Here is a 19,121-nt window from a genome sequence, read left to right as displayed (position 1 = left end):
TCCTTCCAAGGAGTAAGCGTCTTTTAATTTCATGGCTGCAGTCACCATCTGCAGTGATGTTGGAGTCCCCCAAAATAAAGTCTGACACTGTTTCCACTGTTTCCCATCTATTTCCCATGAAGTGATGGGCCCGGATGCCATGATCTTCGTTTTCTGAATGTTGAGGTTTAAGCCAACTGTTTCACTCTCCTCTTTCACTTTCAACAAGAGGCTTTTTAGTTCCTCTTCACTTTCTGCCATAAAGGTGGTGTCGTCTGCATATCTGAGGTTATTGATATTTCTCCTGGCAATCTTGACTCCATCTTGCGTTTCTCCAGTCCAGGGTTTCTCATGATGTACTCTGCATATAAGTTAAATAAGCAGGGTGACAATATACAGCCTTGACATACTCCTTTTCCTATTTGGAACCAGTCTGTTGTTCCATGTCCAGTTCTAACTGTTGCTTCCTGACCTGCGTATAGATTGCTCAAGAGACAGGTCAGGTGGTCTGGTATTCCCATCTCTTTCAGAATTGTCCACAGTTTATTGTGATCCACACAGTCAAAGGCTTTGGCATAGTCAATAAAGCAGACATAGATGTTTTTCTAGAACTCTCTTGCTTTTCCATGATCCAGCAGATGTTGGCAGTTTGATCTCTGGTTCCTCTGCCTTTTCTAAAACCAGCTTGAACATCAGGGAGCTCACAGTTCATGTATTGCTGAAGCCTGGCTTGGAGAATTTTGAGCATTACTTTATTACCATGTGAGATGAGTGCAACTGTGCGGTAGTTTGATCATTCTTTGGCATTGCCTTTCTTTGGGATTGGAATGAAAACTGACCTTTTCCAGTCCTGTGGCCACTGCTGAGTTTTCCAAATTTGCTGGCATATTGAGTGCAGCACTTTCCCAGCATCATCTTTCAGGATTTGAAACAGCTCATCTGGAATTCCATCACCTCCACTAGCTTTGTTCGCAGTGATGCTTTCTAAGGCCCACTTGACTTCACATTCCAAGATGTCTGGCTCTAGATTAGTGATCACATCATCATGATTATCTGGGTCATGAAGATCTTTTTTTGTACAGTTATTCTGTGTATTCTTGCCATCTCTTCTTAATATCCTCTGCTTCTGTTAAGTCCAGACCATTTCTGTCCTTTATCGAGCCCATCTTTGCATGAAATGTTCCCTTGGTATCTCTCATTTTCTTGAAGAGATCTCTAGTCTTTCCCATTCTGTTCTTTTCCTCTATTTCTTTGCATTATATCGCTGAAGAAGGCTTTCTTATCTCTCCTTGCTATTCTTTGGAACTCTGCATTCAGATGCTTATATCTTTCCTTTTCTCCTTTGCTTTTCACCTCTCTTCTTTTCACAGCTATTTGTAAGGCCTCCCCAGACAGCCATTTTGCTTTTTTGCATTTCTTTTCCATGGGGATGGTCTTGATCCCTGTCTCCTGTACAATGTCACAAACCTCATTCCATAGTTCATCAGGCACTCTATCTATCAGATCTAGGCCTTTAAATCTATTTCTCACTTCCACTGTATAATCATAAGGGGTTTGATTTAGGTCATACCTGAATGGTCTAGCAGTTTTCCTTACTTTCTTCAATTTAAGTCTGAATTTGGTAATAAGGAGTTCATGATCTGAGCCACAGTCAGCTCCTGGTCTTGTTTTTTTGACTGTATAGAACTTCTCCATCTTTGGCTGCATAGAATGCAATCAATTTGATATTGTTGTTGATCATCTGGTGATATCCATTTGTAGAGTCTTCTCTTGTGTTGTTGGAAGAGGGTGTTTGCTATGACCAGTGCATTTTCTTGGCAAAACTCTATTAATCTTTGCCCTGGTTCATTCTGCATTCCAAGGCCAAATTTACCTGTTACTCCAGGTGTTTCTTGTCTTCCTACTTTTGCATTCCAGTCCCCTATAATGGAAAGGACATCTTTTGGGGGTGTTAGTTCTAAAAGGTCTTGTAGGTCTTCATAAAACCGTTCAACTGCAGTTTCTTCAGCGTTACTGGTTGGGGTATAGACTTGGCTAACTGTGATATTGAATGGTTTGCTTTGGAGATGAACAGAGATCATTCTGCCATTTTTGAGATTGCATCCAAGTACTGCATTTTGGACTCTTTTGTTGACCATGATGGCTACTCCATTTCTTCTGAGGGACTTATTATCACCATTGTGCCTAAAGGCCTCAGTCTTCAGTAAAAGTAGAAAAAGCAAAAGAACTATTAAACTCAGCGATAAAAAAGATAACCTGGGAGACCTCCCTGGGATGGAAGGAGGCTTTACCAATAGCTCTCCTCCACACCTACATTGCTCCTGAGGAACAGGTTGGTCTTAGTCCTTATGAGATGCTATATGGGAGACCTTTTGCTTATGTCAAGGACCTCCTCCTTGATTCAGAGGCTCAGTCCATCCAGTCTTGTACCATGGCCATTGGGAAAGAACAGGATATATGCTTGTGGGATGTCAACCAGGACCCGCAAAATTCTAAAGAGCTTCTGGGACTAGATACTTCTGGGACTCAAGTGCTAATTAAAGTCAGGAAAGATGGGTCCCCAGAGGCTCAGCTCCAGCCTGCATGGAAGGGCCACTACTCTGTAATACTTTCCAACCTCATAGTCAAGATACCAGGACACAACTCCTGGATTCACTACTCATGAGTCAAGCTGAGGAGAAAACAGAGGAGGACACTCAATACACCTGTGAGCCCCTGGGAGCTCTCAGATACCTATTGAGGACTACAAATGAGTGCCATTCTAATGATCACCCCCAAAATTAAGTTTCTGTGGATAAGATTTCTCAGGACAGCTCTAAAGAGCAAACACAGCTTGGCAGGGGTTGTACTCCAAAATATATAGGAGTAGATCTTCTGATCCCTGACAAGGAGGGACTTGAGCCATCTTTAATGAGACATGTTGTTTCTGGGTAAATACCTCCAGCTAAGGTTAAAAAGTCTCATAGTCCTCCAGAGAAAGTTTTTTTCAGATCCTTCAGGATCTCAAAGAATGAGCTGGAGAGTTCTCAGGGTGGCTAAAATCTCTCTTTGGGGAATCTCCTGATGAGGGGAAATTTGGAGCTGGCTAATGCCCCTACTAATCCCTGTCATCATCATATTGTTGCTGCTTGTGGTTGTTCCATGTATTATCAATTGTCTAACCCATTTTGTCTCTGCTCAGGTCAACAAGTTACAACATGCAGTGCCAGTTCCACAAGGATATATAAAACTACAGCCGAACACAAAAAATATCACTCAACATTAGATGGACCCCGCTATAAGGACTCTTGAGACTAGCAAGAGGGAGAGGCCCAATTCCCCTCACCATCACAGTTCAGCAGGAAGTAGCCAAAGAGACCTCGATGCCCTTATTCTCAAAGAATTGGGACTCTCATCTCTTGAGAGGGGAATGTTAGGTAGCTAGAACAGGCAACAGGAGTCCAAAATGGCAGCGGCTAAAAGATGAAGAAGGCAAAAGCCCACTAAAATAGAACAAAGGAAGGTCTGAGGACCAGAGTGAGAACCTCAGGCAAAACAAAAGCCCTCAAGGCTAGCCCAATTTACATAGAGGACTCTCAGTGGGGAGGAGAAAAGACATACAAAAAGAGGGGACAAAATTGAGCCAGGGGCTTCTCTTTGCATCTTTTGGGTTGACCTGCCCTCATGACTCAAGGATGTATTTTCCATTGATTTCTAAATAAAACGGAGCTGTAACATGGAGCTCTAACACTGGTTCGTACATCACTTCAAATTTTTCTGCAACTGAGAAAATTTACATGGGGCTGTAGTACTCATCTACCCATTGCTTCAGATTTTTGCTGCAGTGAGACAGAATCAAGGATATTACACACTTCTGCAACATACCCAAGACCTAGTTCTGGGTTCATCATTCCTAATTTTCAATACATAGGGAATAGAAAAGCATGTGACAGTAGCCTTGTAAATCAAGCTCTTGTCTAATCAACCCCAAACTGGTTCCATGTGTTCCTCTTTATTTGCATGTCTAGGAATTTTGGGGAGAACTTTGGACATTGCTGATAATAATTTGTTGTGACTAGATTTCTTACATTATTCTGCATTACCCTTGTAATATTCATTAATGCTTCCTTATTCTAGTAGCAGTTAACCCACCTAGCTGTTACCTAAAAAAAAAAAAAAAAACTGCTGTATCTTCCATGGGATTCAGTATGCAATACCTCCTCTTCCTTCTAATGTCTTCCTGATATTTTATTTTTAGCCCAGGCCTTGTTTAATTTGGTGGTCAACCAAGAATTGAAGCAGAGATTACACTCAGACGTGAGATTGCTCTCTCTTTGTTTTCTTCACTTTTTGGAATGTTCAATTAATTTCCAGCTGCTTTGCTGGCCTTGGACTATATTCCATGACAATTCAAGCATATATGACTTTAAGTCTCTACTAAGCTACACTCTATGAAGCAGAAAATTTACAAATCTTGCCTTGTGCAGCTCCGTATTTCAATAATAAATTATATTGCAGTTTCTGCCTACTTCTTCACCAGACTCCCTTTCGTTTATCCTTCACATGATAGTTTAGCTTCAACCTGTGATATGGGCAAAATTTCATATTTATACTGAGCCTTATCTCTGTAGTCCTCTCACTGTCAGATAAAAGAAAAATCCCTCTCTGTTTTCAGCTGATCTTTCAGCTTTGAGCTCAGTTTTTCCTTTCCTTTTTTTGCAAATTAAACTATAAGGCTATAGGTTTCTGCCTTGGTTTAAACCTCTACGGCCTTAGAGGATATGTAATGTAATTACGTCAGAAAATTTCAAATCTAGACTCTTGTCTCTTCCAATTGCAAGGGTTTTTGGTGTTTTTTTTTTTAACTCTTAAACAAATTTTCTTATTTCTGCCTTTTGATGCATTAATACTTAGCCATTTTAATAATCATCTGCAAAGGAATCTGTCTAGGAATATTTCTCTGTCGAGATTACCAAAAGTTTATTCAAACTTCAATCTCAATTCACTTTTATAACTTGTTAAATATAAATCTTACAGTAAGCTCTTGTGTTATTGTTCAAAATTCTCATGCTTTTATAGCTTAAGTATATTTAAACAAACATTACATATATTTATATGAAGTGAAGTGACATTGTTCAGTCGTGTCCAACTCTTTGTGACCCCATGGACTGCAGCCTACCAGGCTCCTCCATCCAGGAGATTTTCCAGGCTAGAGTACTGGAATGGGTTGCCATTTCCTTCTCCATATGTGTATGTGTATATATATAATTAAAATTAGTATCTTTGAACTTTGGTCTTGGAGAAGACTCTTGAGAGTCCCTTGGACTGCAAAGAGATCAATCCAGTCAATCCTAAAGGAATTCAATCCTGAATATTCCCTGGAATGTCTTATGGTGAAGCTGAAGCTCCAATACCTTGGCCACCTGATGTGAAGGGCTAACTCATTAGAAAAGACCCTGATGCTGGGAAAGATTGAAGACAGGAGGAAAAGGGAATGGCAGAGCATGAGATGATTGGGTGGCATCACTGACTCAATGGACACGAGTCTGAGCAAGCCCCAGGGGTTGGTGTTGGACAGCGTGGCCTGGTATGCTCTAGTCCACAGGGTCGCAAGGAGTCGGACACAGCTGAACAACTGAACTGAACTGAAAGTTAGTATCTTAATTTTTTAATTAATTATAAAATAATTAACCCTAGAATTCCAGACTCTTCTATAAAATGGAAGTAAGTGTCTTCAGATTTGAATACATATATATGATTTTATTTCTATTTTCATTGATTTCTATGTTTAATTAAGATCTACATAAACTTCTTAAATCTTTTTCTCTAGCTTAATGAATAAGAAGAGTGACTACCTAAAATAGTGTTCTTCTCCCAGTGAGAACCTTATACATTTGACTACAAGTGGAATATTCTTGTAATATTGAAAATCAAAGCAACACTTTTCTACCTTAGATATGTTCAGGCAAAAAAGTGACAGTACTAGAATATTAAATACAAAATCAGAAACGTAGATGCCTTGAGAAATGTGTCAGTGTTGAGGAAATATTTTTCCAGTGAGAAATTATTATTCTACTGAAATCAAAATTTTTATTTGACAGAAATGCTTTAATTAATTTATAACATTATTATAGAATTTGTTAAAAAATCATGTCACTTTAAATATGTGTAAAGTCTTAAAAAATGGGAAATAAGATACAAATATATCTTTTGGGGCTTCTCTGGTGGCTCAGTGGTAAAGAATCAGCCTATCAATGCAGAAGAAAGTGTGTTTTATCTCTGAATTGGAAAGATCACCTGGAGAAGGAAACGGCAACCCAATCCAGTATTTCTGCCTGGGAAATCACACAGACAGAGGATCCTGGCAGGTAACAGTCCATGGGGTCACAAAGAGTTGGATACGACTTAACAAATAAATGACAACAACAATGGCTTCTTTTATTTTTCAGGACAATGTTAGCAAAATAAGTTAAACATATGGAAAAAAGTTTATTGATTCATAAGTATGTACTTTGCTTATTTGAGAGTTTGACAGATTTTCTTCCACCAGTTTTATTAAGGTAAAATTGACAAAACAATCGTATACATCTAAAGTATACAATTTGATTTTATATGTGTATACCTGAGAAATGCTTGCCACAATCAAGCTAATTAACACATCCATCACCGCACATAGTTACCTTTGTGTGTGTGTATAGGGGTCGTGAGAACACAAGATTTATTCTCTTAGCAACCTGCAAGTGTACACTTCAGTATTATTAACTAGACTCCCCATGCCATACATTAGAATTGTTGTGTCTTCTAATATCACATGCTCTTTCAACAGGAATTGTAGGGAGCATTGAGTAAGCAAGCCATTTAAATTATCATTCATCAGCTAACTTTTCCTTTTTGTAGTTACCATTTAGGTAACTCTAAATGTTACTAATATTTAATATAAATCTTTAGTGCTAGACTCACTGACTTCTCCCTAATTAATTTTTAACTAATTAGATCATTTACAGTAGGAAAATAGTAAACTTACTTAGCATCACCACATAAATCATTGAGCAAATTTGAGTAAAATAGATTTAGAATTCGTCTAAAGGAAACTGGTAGCAAAGGAAGTAAGATCAAGGTTGATAAATAAAGGGATCTACTATTCAATATGCTAATGATTCCACTACTATGCCAAAGTGAATTTCAAAAAAGAAAATAAATGAATTACTACAAAAATATTACTGATGGCAATGGACTATAAATATATAAGTTATTATGTATGTAATGATACTGACATGATAAATATACAGTATGTAAAAATAAGAATCTTCATGTATGATACATAACCATTGTAAAGGAGGCAATATATTTTGATCTAATGATCAGTTCAAAATTTTTATAGCAATGATTCCTATCTAAGTGTTTGGTGACAAATTCAATTCCCTATGTGTATGATCAGTCATGTCCTACTCTGTGCGACGCCATGGACTGTAGCCCACCAGGCTCCTCTGTCCATGGAATTATCCAGGCTAGAATACTAAGAGTGAGTTGCTATTTCCTACTCCAGGGAATCTTCCTGACCTAGGGATAGAACCCACATCTCTGGCGTATCCTGCACTGGCAGATGGATTCTATACCACTAGCACCACCCGGGAAGCCCTCAATTCCCTATACTTCTCATAAAGGAGGCAACTAGAAAAATTATACTCTCAATATAGGAACATACTCTCAACCTAGGAACAACTTTCAACCTAGTATATAGGAAATATACTCTCAACCTAGGAACAACAAACACAAAAGGACTTGTCCTAGATATATCAAGTGATTACCAAAAAACACAGGCATCATCTTCTGGGTGAATGTCTTCCTCACTCAGGTCTCTTTAAACTGAGACATTTGCAATCGTACAGCTTTTACTTCAGATAGGAATTTAGCAATCCTGTCCCACCTGAATGTTCACTCCACATTATGTTCAAAGGTAATTGCCAACTATTATCCCAGAGTGAAAGGAGAAATAGTCCATTTGTTAAAGTTTTTCACAGGGTTATGATTCAGCTCATTTGGCAACATCTCAATTATTGAACTAATTTTTTTCATTTTGTCAAAATGAATGGTATAATGTAGACCCAAACTGTGTCATGATTTTAAATTTATAACCCAGAGAAGTGCCTGCTCAAGCACCATAACTTCTGTGTCATCAGCAGCTGCTGAGTCGTCTGCCTGGTACTCACTCTTTGGGCAACTTCTCTATCTTGAATGTGAGCTGTAAACAATGAGAATATGGCAAAAGTGATGGGATGCGACTTCCAAGGTTAAGTAGCAACAGACTGTGACTTCCACTTCGCGAGCACTCTCTCCCTGGTGCTTCTGGTTTGCCTGACTTGATGTGAGTTGTCCCTGCAGAAAGGCCTACCTGCAGCAATCTGAGAAAGGACTCCGACCCCCAGCCAGCACGGAATGGAAGTCCTGAGCTCACCAGGACACAGGGCACAGAATGCTGTCAACCGAGTGAGCTTAGATGCAGATTTTTCTGCAGTCGACTTGATTTGTCTACATCAGCTGACATTTTGACTGCAGTCATGAAAGAGACCTAGAGGACCCAGTTAAGCACACATTCCTAAACCACAGAAATTGCAAGGCAATAAATACCTTTATTTAAGCCATGAAGTTCATCTAGTTGTTAATAGATAACTATACAACAATCATAGGGTCTCAACAAGTTTGACAAATGTATTTAGCTCCATTTATTTTGAGGTATCTGTCATGACTGATGTTAGAATGCCAAGAAAATTTCATAATGAGTATATTAGAGGTGTTCAGTTCAGTTCAGTTCAGTTCATTCACGCAGTCGTGTCCGACTCTTTGTGACCTCATGAATCGTAGCATGCCAAGCCTCCCTGTATATCACCAACTCCGGAGTTCACTCAGACTCACGTCCATCGAGTCAGTGATGCCATCCAGCCATCTCATCCTCGGTCGTCCTCTTCTCCTCCTGCCCCCAATCCCTCCCAGCATCAGAGTCTTTTCCAATGAGTCAACTCTTCGCATGAGGTGGCCAAAGTACTGGAGTTTCAGCTTTAGCATCATTCCTTCCAAAGAAATCCCAGGGCTCATCTCCTTCAGAATGGACTGGTTGGATCTCCTTGCAGTCCAAGGGACTCTCAAGAGTCTTCTCCAACACCACAGTTCAAAAGCATCAATTCTTCGGTGCTCAGCCTTCTTCACAGTCCAACTCTCACATCCATACATGACCACTGGAAAACCATAGCCTTGACTAGACGGAACTTAGTCGGCAAAGTAATGTCTCTGCTTACTCTTCTTCCAAGGAGTAAGCGTCTTTTAATTTCATGGCTATAATACATACATTTACTATATTATATATTAATTATATAAATGTAATCTATATTATATTTATGTTGGATGATCTGTTCACGCCTTTGTTCACTCAAAATATGTAAAAAGCCTTTTATGTTTTACTAATTCTGAAAATGTCCTTCATGTAGATGAAACTTTGTAAAACATCAATTTAATTTTTTAATTTATATTGTGAGATGATTTGCCATGAGTTTACTTAACCATACCTGCTGTTAGAACTGTATTTTCATTTCACTCACAATATTATTTGTGGTCTGTGGTAGGGAAATTAGAAAGAAAAAAAGTTACCGGCTTATTGTTTGGAGTCACTATGAATGCTCTCTTGTAACAGTTTGTAAGATACCAATAACTAGTCTCTTGATTCTCAGGTCAATGCTGGAGAATTGTTGACCTAGAGTTTGCACCCTGGCTAGGAACAAAAATAACCACCTACATAAGTTATCTCATATGAGAAGGTCCTGATAAGGAACATGGAACTAACAAGCTGCTGCCAAAATTCTGATGGGGAGCAAAGAGTAGGAGACACCAGGCAATTTCCCAGAAACCCTTGCACTGGAATCTAACTTGGCTGAGAGATCTGTGAGCCACCAGCAAAAGTCCTTGGAGAAGGAAATAGCAACCCACTCCAGTATTCTTGCCTGGAAAAAAGCATGGACAGAGGAGCCTGGCAGGCTACACAGTCCATGGAGTCGCAAGTGTCAGACACGACTTAGTGACTAAACCACCACCACCACCAGGAAGAGTCCTGAGAAGAACCCAATGTGACGATGAGAAGATGACTGGCCGGAGACAATGTGGAAACTAAATCCACCTCCATAAAACCTGAGGCAGAGAACCACGAGGCAGAGCTGTCTTCCTGCAGTCTCTTACCCCACTGCTCTCAGTTCCAGCGCCCCTTCCAATCAAGCATCTTGCTTTGTCTGCATGTGTGTCTGTTTGGACAATCCAAGGGTTAGACAGGAGCCCACTCTTGGGTGCTGGAAGGGGTCTTCCCCCAACATCTTTGGCACTGCAGGGGGATTCATCCTCCATGACTGGTGTCCCAACCACTTGGTGTTCAGGGACCAGCTCACCCACCAGCAGACCAGACTCAGCAGCCGCTCCCAGGACCAGTTTGTCCCTGGGTCTCCTTCTGATGTAAACAACTGACCGGAGTGCCTGGACCAGGTAAGCAACCAGAGATTTCGTTGACTTCTTGTCCCCTCCCTCTCTCTTTCCTCTTTTCACCCCCGTCTATTTTCCTACCCTCTTTCCTTCTGTCCTGTTGCTGGACACAGGAGTCTGGTTGAAGAGCCTCAGTTATCTGAGAGTCAGAGTTATTCGATCACCTTCCATTGGCAGAGAACAGGAGATGGCCAATTTCTGCGAGGACAAGTTCCCATCCTCCCTTCCAGTGACCCCAGAGAAGATCCTGTAATGCCTGGGTGTCTGCAGGTGTCAGGAGATGTCCATAAGCCCACCCTTTCATCCCTCCTCCTTCCTCTCTTCTTTCAACCTGGCTCCCTTTTCTCCCTTTGAAATCTTGAAAACGTAGGATATTTCCATTTACTCTGCCTGTCGGTATTTGGATCTGAAGTTCTGACTCTCCATGCACTTCCCTGGTGGTTCAGACGGTTCCCTGCCAATGCAGGAGACCTGGTTTCAGTCCCTGGGTCAGAAAGATCCCCTGCAAAAGCAAGTGGCTACCCACTCTAGAATTACTGCCTGGGAGATCTCATGGACAGAGGGGCCTGGAGGGCTACAGTCCATGGGGTCACAAAGAGTCAGACACGACTGAGTGGCTAACACTTCCACTTCCCTTTTCTGAGTCTTGGTAGGAGGTTTTCTGAAAGACTGCAACCTTTATTCCCTGTCAGTTGTGCTTTATCTGTTCTTGGAGAGATAATCCTGTAATAGAAGCCCTCAGTTAAGCTCTCTGTTTCTAAAAATTCACTCACTGGGTTGTTCATTTGGCCCAGTGCTTCCAGGTAAAAGTGGTTGATGGGGCCTGATAGTATCAAACCTGGCCTTGGATAAAAATGAAAAACCTTAGAAGTATGTCTAGGTGGGGCCAGGCTCCCTTGATTGTGCTTACTCCTGAGCATTTTTGTTTTTATCATCAGGCGGGCTTCCCTGGTGGCTCAGTGGTAAGAACATGCCTGTCAATGCAGGATATACAAGTTCGATCCCTGGTTCAGGAAGATCCTATGGAGAAGGAAATGACAACCCATTCCAGCATTCTTGCCTGGGAAATGCCATGGACAGGGGAGCCTGGTGGGCTACAGTCTATGGGGTCAGAACATACATGCTGTCAGAAACGACTTAGTGACTAAACACCACCAATATAATCAGGTACTCTAGGACTGAAAGAGGGTTTACAGCTGCTCTAGAATCAGAAGTAGGGTCATCCATGCTGGCACTGGTCCCCTGATAAGAGGATACAGACTATACCACCATCCAAATGAGAAAAGAAAAGTCTAGTTTCCAATCGGATCCTGCCCTGGCTTGTCTTTTGATTCACTGGAAAAACTGCAGATGGACGGACTGAAAAGAAAAGGTTCATCAGATACTGCACTCAGGACAGGCCTATGTACCCCATGAAGGATGGAGGAAAAATGCCCCCCACCTCGGGGTCCTTAGAATTTAACACTATTTTTCAGTTTAGTTTATTTTGTAAACATGAGCGCAAGGAAGATGAGATTCCCTTTGTTCAAGCTGTCATTGTCCTCTAACAAGACCCCCAAAAAAGAAAATGTAAGTTCAGAGACCCCAGCAAATGCCCCTCCCAAGTCCTTTTGGCAAAGTCTGGGAGGGAAAATCCCCTCAATGTCCTCTTGACTCCCTCAAAGGGAGTGTTAGATAAGAGCCCACTCTCTGGCCCTGGAAGGGTCCCCCCTGGCAACTGCGCCCTTCAAATACAGGTCATCTCAAAAACAGAGGCAACAGAAAAGTTATTACCTAGAATCCCTTCAGGGGTAATACCAAGTCTAACAGATATATAATTTCAAACATACACACACACACACACACACACACACACATGCAAATATCCAATATCTTGGGAAACTCAAATAGTATCTTTTTATATCCCTCTTAAGAGAATTAACTTGGGCTGTCAATGGTTCTTCATGGTTTCTGTTGGATCCTTTTGAGGTATTCATTCTGCGGGTGAGACCATGCATGCTGAAACTGTTGAAGAAACTTCAGATGTATTTTAAAATGGGAATAACAAGCACCCCTCTGAGTAAAGCCTTTGGATACATAATACAATGCCGCAAAACACTAAAGACCAAGTGCACGGTTTCGCCTCAGAAAGGCTACAGTATAGACCGTGGTTTATAACCAAGACTTTTCTACAGTTTTAATAAAGTTATTTAGTCCATCTATGGCTGTTTTATCTGGGATTAAGATGGTCTTCACAGCTGGAACAATGTTGTTTATTTTGGGAAGCCTCTGACATTCCATCCTGCTTTTTAATCTTTGCACTGAAGCTAAGACATCTGAAGTTTCAAAGACGGCCCTCTAAGCCCTGAGGGAAGAATGAAACTTCCGGAGATGCAGAATATCCAACAGGAGAATTGTCTGGCTTCTTAAATTGTGGTAAAAAAAAAAAAAATCACCAACTATGTAATGGAAACCTTAATGTGACATAAACCCCACTTTCTCACACAGTTCTTCACACTCAATGAAGGAACTAGAGGAAAACTGAGAGTGAAGAGAGAGAGTAGTTTTGATATTTTAAAATTGGTTCTCATCACAGGCGTGCGTGCACACACACACACATACACACTCGGTAACTGTGAGGTGATGAATGTGTTAATGGCCTTGACTGTGATAAGCATTTCATAATGTATGTGTATGTTAAATCTTCACATAGTATACCTTAAAATCAGCTCATACAACCAAAATACACACCCTTTTTATGTGTCAGTCATACTTCCACAAAGCTGAAAATAAATCCCAATCAAAGAAAATCAAAGCTACGTTCGAATCCCAAAAACTAAATCACAAAGGTGGAAATCTAACACAAATAAATTTAGGAAAGAAAATTTAGTAGCATACATCGGAAGTCTCTGCATTTTATTCAGTCTTTCCCTTACAAATCACTTGTCAATATGGAGAATTGTCTGTTGCAGTGATTTTTAAACAACAACTATTTTCTTTTTTGGCTATGAAGCATGATTCTGATAAAGGTCACAAAATCCATTTCAGATAGAGCTGGGGTCAGAATGCAGCCTTTCTAATAAAATCTGGTGCCCATTCTTATAATATAGTCTACAGACAGTTGGAGTTTGTAAAAAATGTATTACTCCAGTAAATAAAGTATAAATTGAGGTATACGAACAATGCCTTAATATTCAGTAGATCTGAAGTCTCCTGGCAGTTCCCTGAATTTTCAAAGTCCCACAGCTGCTATTCTGTAAGCCACATACCTATCTTCAAACATCTCTCAAAAACATCCATGATGTCATAGAAAGCATAAAGGGTGAAATCTGGTTAATTATTTCAAATTCTAGCTCAACTATTTTTTATATAATTGTTAAAAAAAAAAAAAGGTAACTGCACACCTGCTTGCATCTCTACTCATCAGACTTGACATGATAGTGCCTCAAAGCCTAACAGTGTCACTGTATCAGTATTCTCAGTGACCTACAGAACCACATGCAGTATTTGGAGATATTCTTGAAAGGCACTTGATAACAGAATATGGAAAAGAAGAGGCCAGAGACTAAGAAGGAGAACATGAAGAGTTGAACTGAAGCTTTATAATTTTGAGTTTACGAGACTTTTCAATGATCTAAGCTTACATTTGTTGAAAAGCATGTGACAACATTGCCCTTGAAAAATAAAGCAAATAATTTTGCCAAGATACATTTTTTTGTCAAACATTTCAAGGATTAGGGTCCTTTTGGTGGCTTTGAAAGTGAAAGTCTGTAAGTCATATCCAACTCTTTGTGACCTATGGACTATACAATCCAGGGAATTCTCTAGGCCAGAATACTGCAGTGGGTTGCCTTTCCCTTCTCCAGGGGATCTTCCCACCCAGGGATTGAACCCATGTCTCCTGCATTGCAGGTGGATTCTTTACCAACTGAACCACAAGGGAAATCTAAGAATACTGGAGTGGGTAGCCTATCCCTTCTCCAGCAAATCTTCCTGACCCAGGAATTGAACTGGGGTCTCCTGCATTACAGGCAGATTCTTTACCAACTGGCTATCAGGGAAGCCCCTGGCAGCTTAAGAGCTGTTGCCAAAGTTAACAGAATTTCTTTTTTTTTTTTTTTTCACATTTGTTCAGGTAAAAGATGTGGATCCTTGATAAGTGTCTTTCTCTAATTGCAGCTGTGTTATTACTATTGACTCTACTTACTTTATGTGAAAGTGAAAGTGTTAGTCACTCAGTTGGGTCCGACTCTTTGTGACCCTACGGGCTGTAGCCCACCAGGCTCCTCTGTCCATAGGATTCTCCAGCCAAGACTACTATAGAGGGTTGCCATTCCCTTCTCCAGGGCATCTTCCCAACCCAGGGATTGAACCCAGGTCTCTTGCATTATAGACAGATTGTTTACTGCCTGAGCCACCAGGGAATCCCTACTTACTTTATAAAGGAGCAAATAAATTTCATGAAGTCTTTAAATATCCCTTCTGTTTTTGATCAGTATTACAAAAAAGCCCAATAGTCAGGAGGTGGGGGCAGGCTTAAGGATCATTTCTTAGATCTTATGCTTGCGCACCATTCTGTCTGAAAACATCATTTCCCAGATCGGGGGAAGATGAGAGAAGAGTGTTGATTAGGTAAATTCTAAAGAAGCTACAGGGACTGGAACCTGGAGTGAAGTAAAGCAAAACTCTTTAGGGAGGCACTGAGCTGCAACAGGAAGACTACGCATTTGGGATAAGATAGACTTCAGGTTGGGGTTTCTTGTTCGCTCAGATGGTAAAGAATCCACCTGCAATGTGGGAGACATGGGTTTGATCCCTGGGTTGGGAAGATCCCCTGGAGGAGGACCTGGCAACCCACTCCAGTATTCTTACCTGGAGAATCCCCACAGACAGAGGAGCCTGGCAGGCTACAGTCCATTCGGTTTGATCCCTGGGTTGGGAAGTTCCCCTGGAGGAAGACCTGGCAACCCACTCCAGTATTCTTACCTGGAGAATCCCCACAGACAGAGGAGCCTGGCAGGCTACAGTCCATTCGGTTGCAAAGGACACAACTTAATGACTAAGAACAGCACAGCACAGATTTACTCAGTGCTCATGAAGTTCAATTTTCTCATTCATACAATGTGACTAATAATGGTAACCTCTGGAGAGTTTAAGAAAAATCACATGAGAAATTGTGTGTCAATCCCTTAATTCAGTGCTAGGCACACAGTAGGTCTATTAATCAGAGCAGAGGCTAAGCTGTAATGACAAAGATGTAAAAAATGCAATGTCTCAAATAGATGAGAACTTTTTTCTATTTCATACGACAGCCTGGTGAGCAGGAGTGCAGGAAGGGTAGGCAGCTCTGCTCAGCAGGAAATTCAAGGACAGACCCAGGTTCCTTTGATCTTGAGCTTTGCTGCCCTCTCCGTTGTTGTGTTGACTGCACGTTCAAAGCTGACTCTCAGCATGTCAATCACAGTCCCAACAAGGAACACAGGATATAATTCACTGGCCTATTTGAAGTGTAGTGAAGGGACAATTTACAACAGCAGGACAGGGTGAAAAGAACCAAAAAGAAGTGGTGAGACGTGTAAGAGGAGACCACAGCACAGCCTCTGGCATCTTGCTTGACAGGACTAGAAGAGAGAATTTACCAGCATCTGCAGGAGAGAGCCATCTGACAGGACCTGTGATTTGCAGTGGAATGAAGCAGCAACATGCAGCAGTTCTGGAATGGGCAGGACCAGGGGGATAAATACCTGATCCTGTTCTCCTCTCATCCTGAATGGCACTGGGAGACACATTCTAAACACTGATCTCAAGGACAAGGGAGCCCTATGGATGTCATTCCTAACATCAGCCTCCCAGAGCACAAAAAGTAACAAATGGGCAAAGAGAAGAAAAAAAAAAAAACATGGCTTACACAGCTCATTACTTTTTTCCACCAGAAACCATTTTTCATCATTTATCCTGAAGAAAAGTATGTTGCCTAAACAGACAACATACCAACTCCCACCAGCTATTGTCTAAGGACAGAGTCCATTTAATTACACTCTGATCTGACAACTAACTTCAGTTACTATCAGCACTTGTCAAGTTTGGTAACAGAATAAGAAGGAAAAATGAACAATGAACTAATGTAAATCATAAACAGTACTGGCCACTCTCCTGTTTCCAACGTCCCCTTGCCTTCTGGCAGTACCTTGGCTAGTCTGGATTCTTTAGATGATTGAGTGACACAAAATTTTATTCCTTCCATAATGTATCCATTGACTTGCCTTTATTGTTTTGCTTATCAATTTCATTCCCAGGAACTTTGAGACAGGTTAACTATTAAAAAGACCTCATCAATAATCTCATTGAATTCTATGCCTTCCCTGTTACTAATTGCTACCACTCTATTTCTGTGGCCAGCTTGCCTCTGATTTTAAGTGCCGTTTAAGGTTACTTCTTAGATGAAAAGGTCAGTTTTCTTTCCAATCCCAAAGAAAGGCAATGCCAAAGAATGCTCAAACTACTGCACAATTGCACTCATTTCACACGCTAGCAAAGTAATGCTCAAAATTCTCCAAGCCAGGCTTCAGCAATACATGAACCGCAAACTTCCAGATGTTCAAGCTGGTTTTAGAAAAGGCAGAGGAACCAGAGATCAAATTGCCAACATCTGCTGGATCATGGAAAAAGCAAGAGAGTTCCAGAAAAACATCTATTTCCGCTTTATTGACTATGCCAAAGCCGTTGACTGTGTCGATCACAATAAATTGTGGAAAATTGTGAAAGAGATGGGAATACCAGACCACCTGACCTGCCTCTTGAGAAACCTGTATGCAGGTCAGGAAGCAACATGTTAGAACTGGACATGGAACAACAGACTGGTTCCAAAAAAGAAAAGGAGTACGTCAAAGCTGTATATTGTCACCCTGCTTATTTAACTTCTATGCAGAGTACATCATGAGAAACACTGGGCTGGAAGAAGCACAAGCTGGAATCAAGATTGCCGGGAGAAATATCAATAACCTAAGATATGCAGATGACACCCCCATTATGGCAGAAAGTGAAGAGGAACTAAAAAGCCTCTTGATGAAAGTGAAAGTAGAGAGTGAAAAAGTTGGCTTAAAGCTCAACATTCAGAAAACAAAGATCACGGCATCTGGTCCCATCACTTCATGGCAAATAGATGGGGAAACAGTGGAAACAGTGTCAGACTTTATTTTGGGGGGCTCCAAAGTCACTGCAGATGTTGACTGCAGCCATGAAATTAAAAGACGCTTACTCCTTGGAAGAAAAGTTATGACCAATCTAGATAGCATGTTGAAAAGCAGAGACTTTACTTTGCCAACAAAGGTCCATCTAGTCAAGGCTATGGTTTTTCCAGTGGTCATGTATGGATGTGAGAGTTGGACTGTGAAGAAAGCTGAGCGCTGAAGAATTGATGCTTTTGAACTGTGATGTTGGAGAAGACTCTTGAGAGTCCCTTGGACTGCAAGGAGATCCAACCAGTCCATTCTGAAGGAGATCAGCCCTGGGATTTCCTTAGAGGAAATGATGCTAAAGCTGAAACTCCAGTAGTTTGGCCACCTCACGTGAAGAGTTGACTCATTGGAGAGGACTCTGATGGTGGGAGGGATTGGGAACAGGAGGAGAAGGGGACGACAGAGGATGAGATGGCTGGATGGCATCACTGACTAGATGGACGTGAGTCTGAGAGAACTCCAGGAGTTGGTGATGGACAAGGAGGCCTGGGTGCTGTGATTCATGGGGTCGAAAAGAGTCAGACATGACTGAGTGACTGAACTGAACTGAATTGAAGGTTACCTCTACCTACTGTGATCTCATTCTTCTCATTTGGCTTAAGAACTGAATTGTTTGTGATATTCCCTTTTTCATTTCTAGCCTAGAGAGAAGAGCTAATTTAAATTTCTCAAAGATACTGCTTCTCCTGTCAATGAGGTGCATTTTACCTCTGTGGTAAAGAGAATGCCTTCCTGGACTAAACCACTCCGGTAGATATGGCTTAAGACTGACTTAAGAGCTTGCACATAGTAGATCCACGTCAATATTTTTATGCTTGAGCCCATGCAATCCTTCCTCTAGAATATGGCAGGGAAAGTCTGAAATTTCATCCTCCTTGACTTTAGGTGAAGCAGTTACCCCCATCACAGAATATAAATGCCATTCCCCAGGGCTCAAGACAACATTTTAAATCCAGAACACTGAGTAAGTGTGCCCAGGTCAATAAATTCAGGTTGATAGGTCTCACGTTTTGTATGCCTTCTCTAACACCTTCAGAATATTAATACAATTTCACTGTGATTGTCAGGTTCTTGTTGATGAGTTTTGACAATGTCATGTAACTCTTTCAATAGATAGGTTATTTTCTGACAAGTCTTATATCTTTATGTTGGCAATAGGCTAGAAAATAACTTACTATGAGCAAGGAGGTAAATAAGGAGTGATCAGAGTATGTGCTAGACAGAATCTTCTTAGAAGGCAACTGCCCAATATACAGTAATTTAAAGATTTTTCAGGTAGGAAAAATTTGATTCCCTCATACTAAAGGAAGACAGACTACTTTCACCAGAAAATGAGATTCTAAATAATCTGAGAGTTCAGCTTTTTAGCTTCAAGTGTCTTATACCCAATATCAGAGTTTCAGTTTTTCCCCATCACCTCTGTTACCT

The 19,121-nt window shown here is 40.9% G+C and overlaps 1 long non-coding RNA gene across 1 annotated transcript in view; it reads left to right on the top strand.

The window, feature by feature from the left end:
* The first annotated feature begins 9,895 nt into the window (after positions 1-9,895).
* Positions 9,896-19,121, top strand: part of LOC132658463 (uncharacterized) — a 264,785-nt gene continuing 255,559 nt past the window's right edge. The window contains exon 1 of the long non-coding RNA XR_009598136.1: positions 9,896-10,479. This is a non-coding gene — a long non-coding RNA (uncharacterized LOC132658463). The remainder of the gene's footprint in view (positions 10,480-19,121) is intronic.

This window comes from Ovis aries, chromosome 23 (genome assembly GCF_016772045.2).
Source record: "Ovis aries strain OAR_USU_Benz2616 breed Rambouillet chromosome 23, ARS-UI_Ramb_v3.0, whole genome shotgun sequence".
In the NCBI taxonomy this organism is placed as follows: Eukaryota; Metazoa; Chordata; class Mammalia; order Artiodactyla; family Bovidae; genus Ovis; species Ovis aries.
Note: the sequence above shows the minus strand (reverse complement) of the source record. Positions and strands in the feature narration are given on the sequence as shown.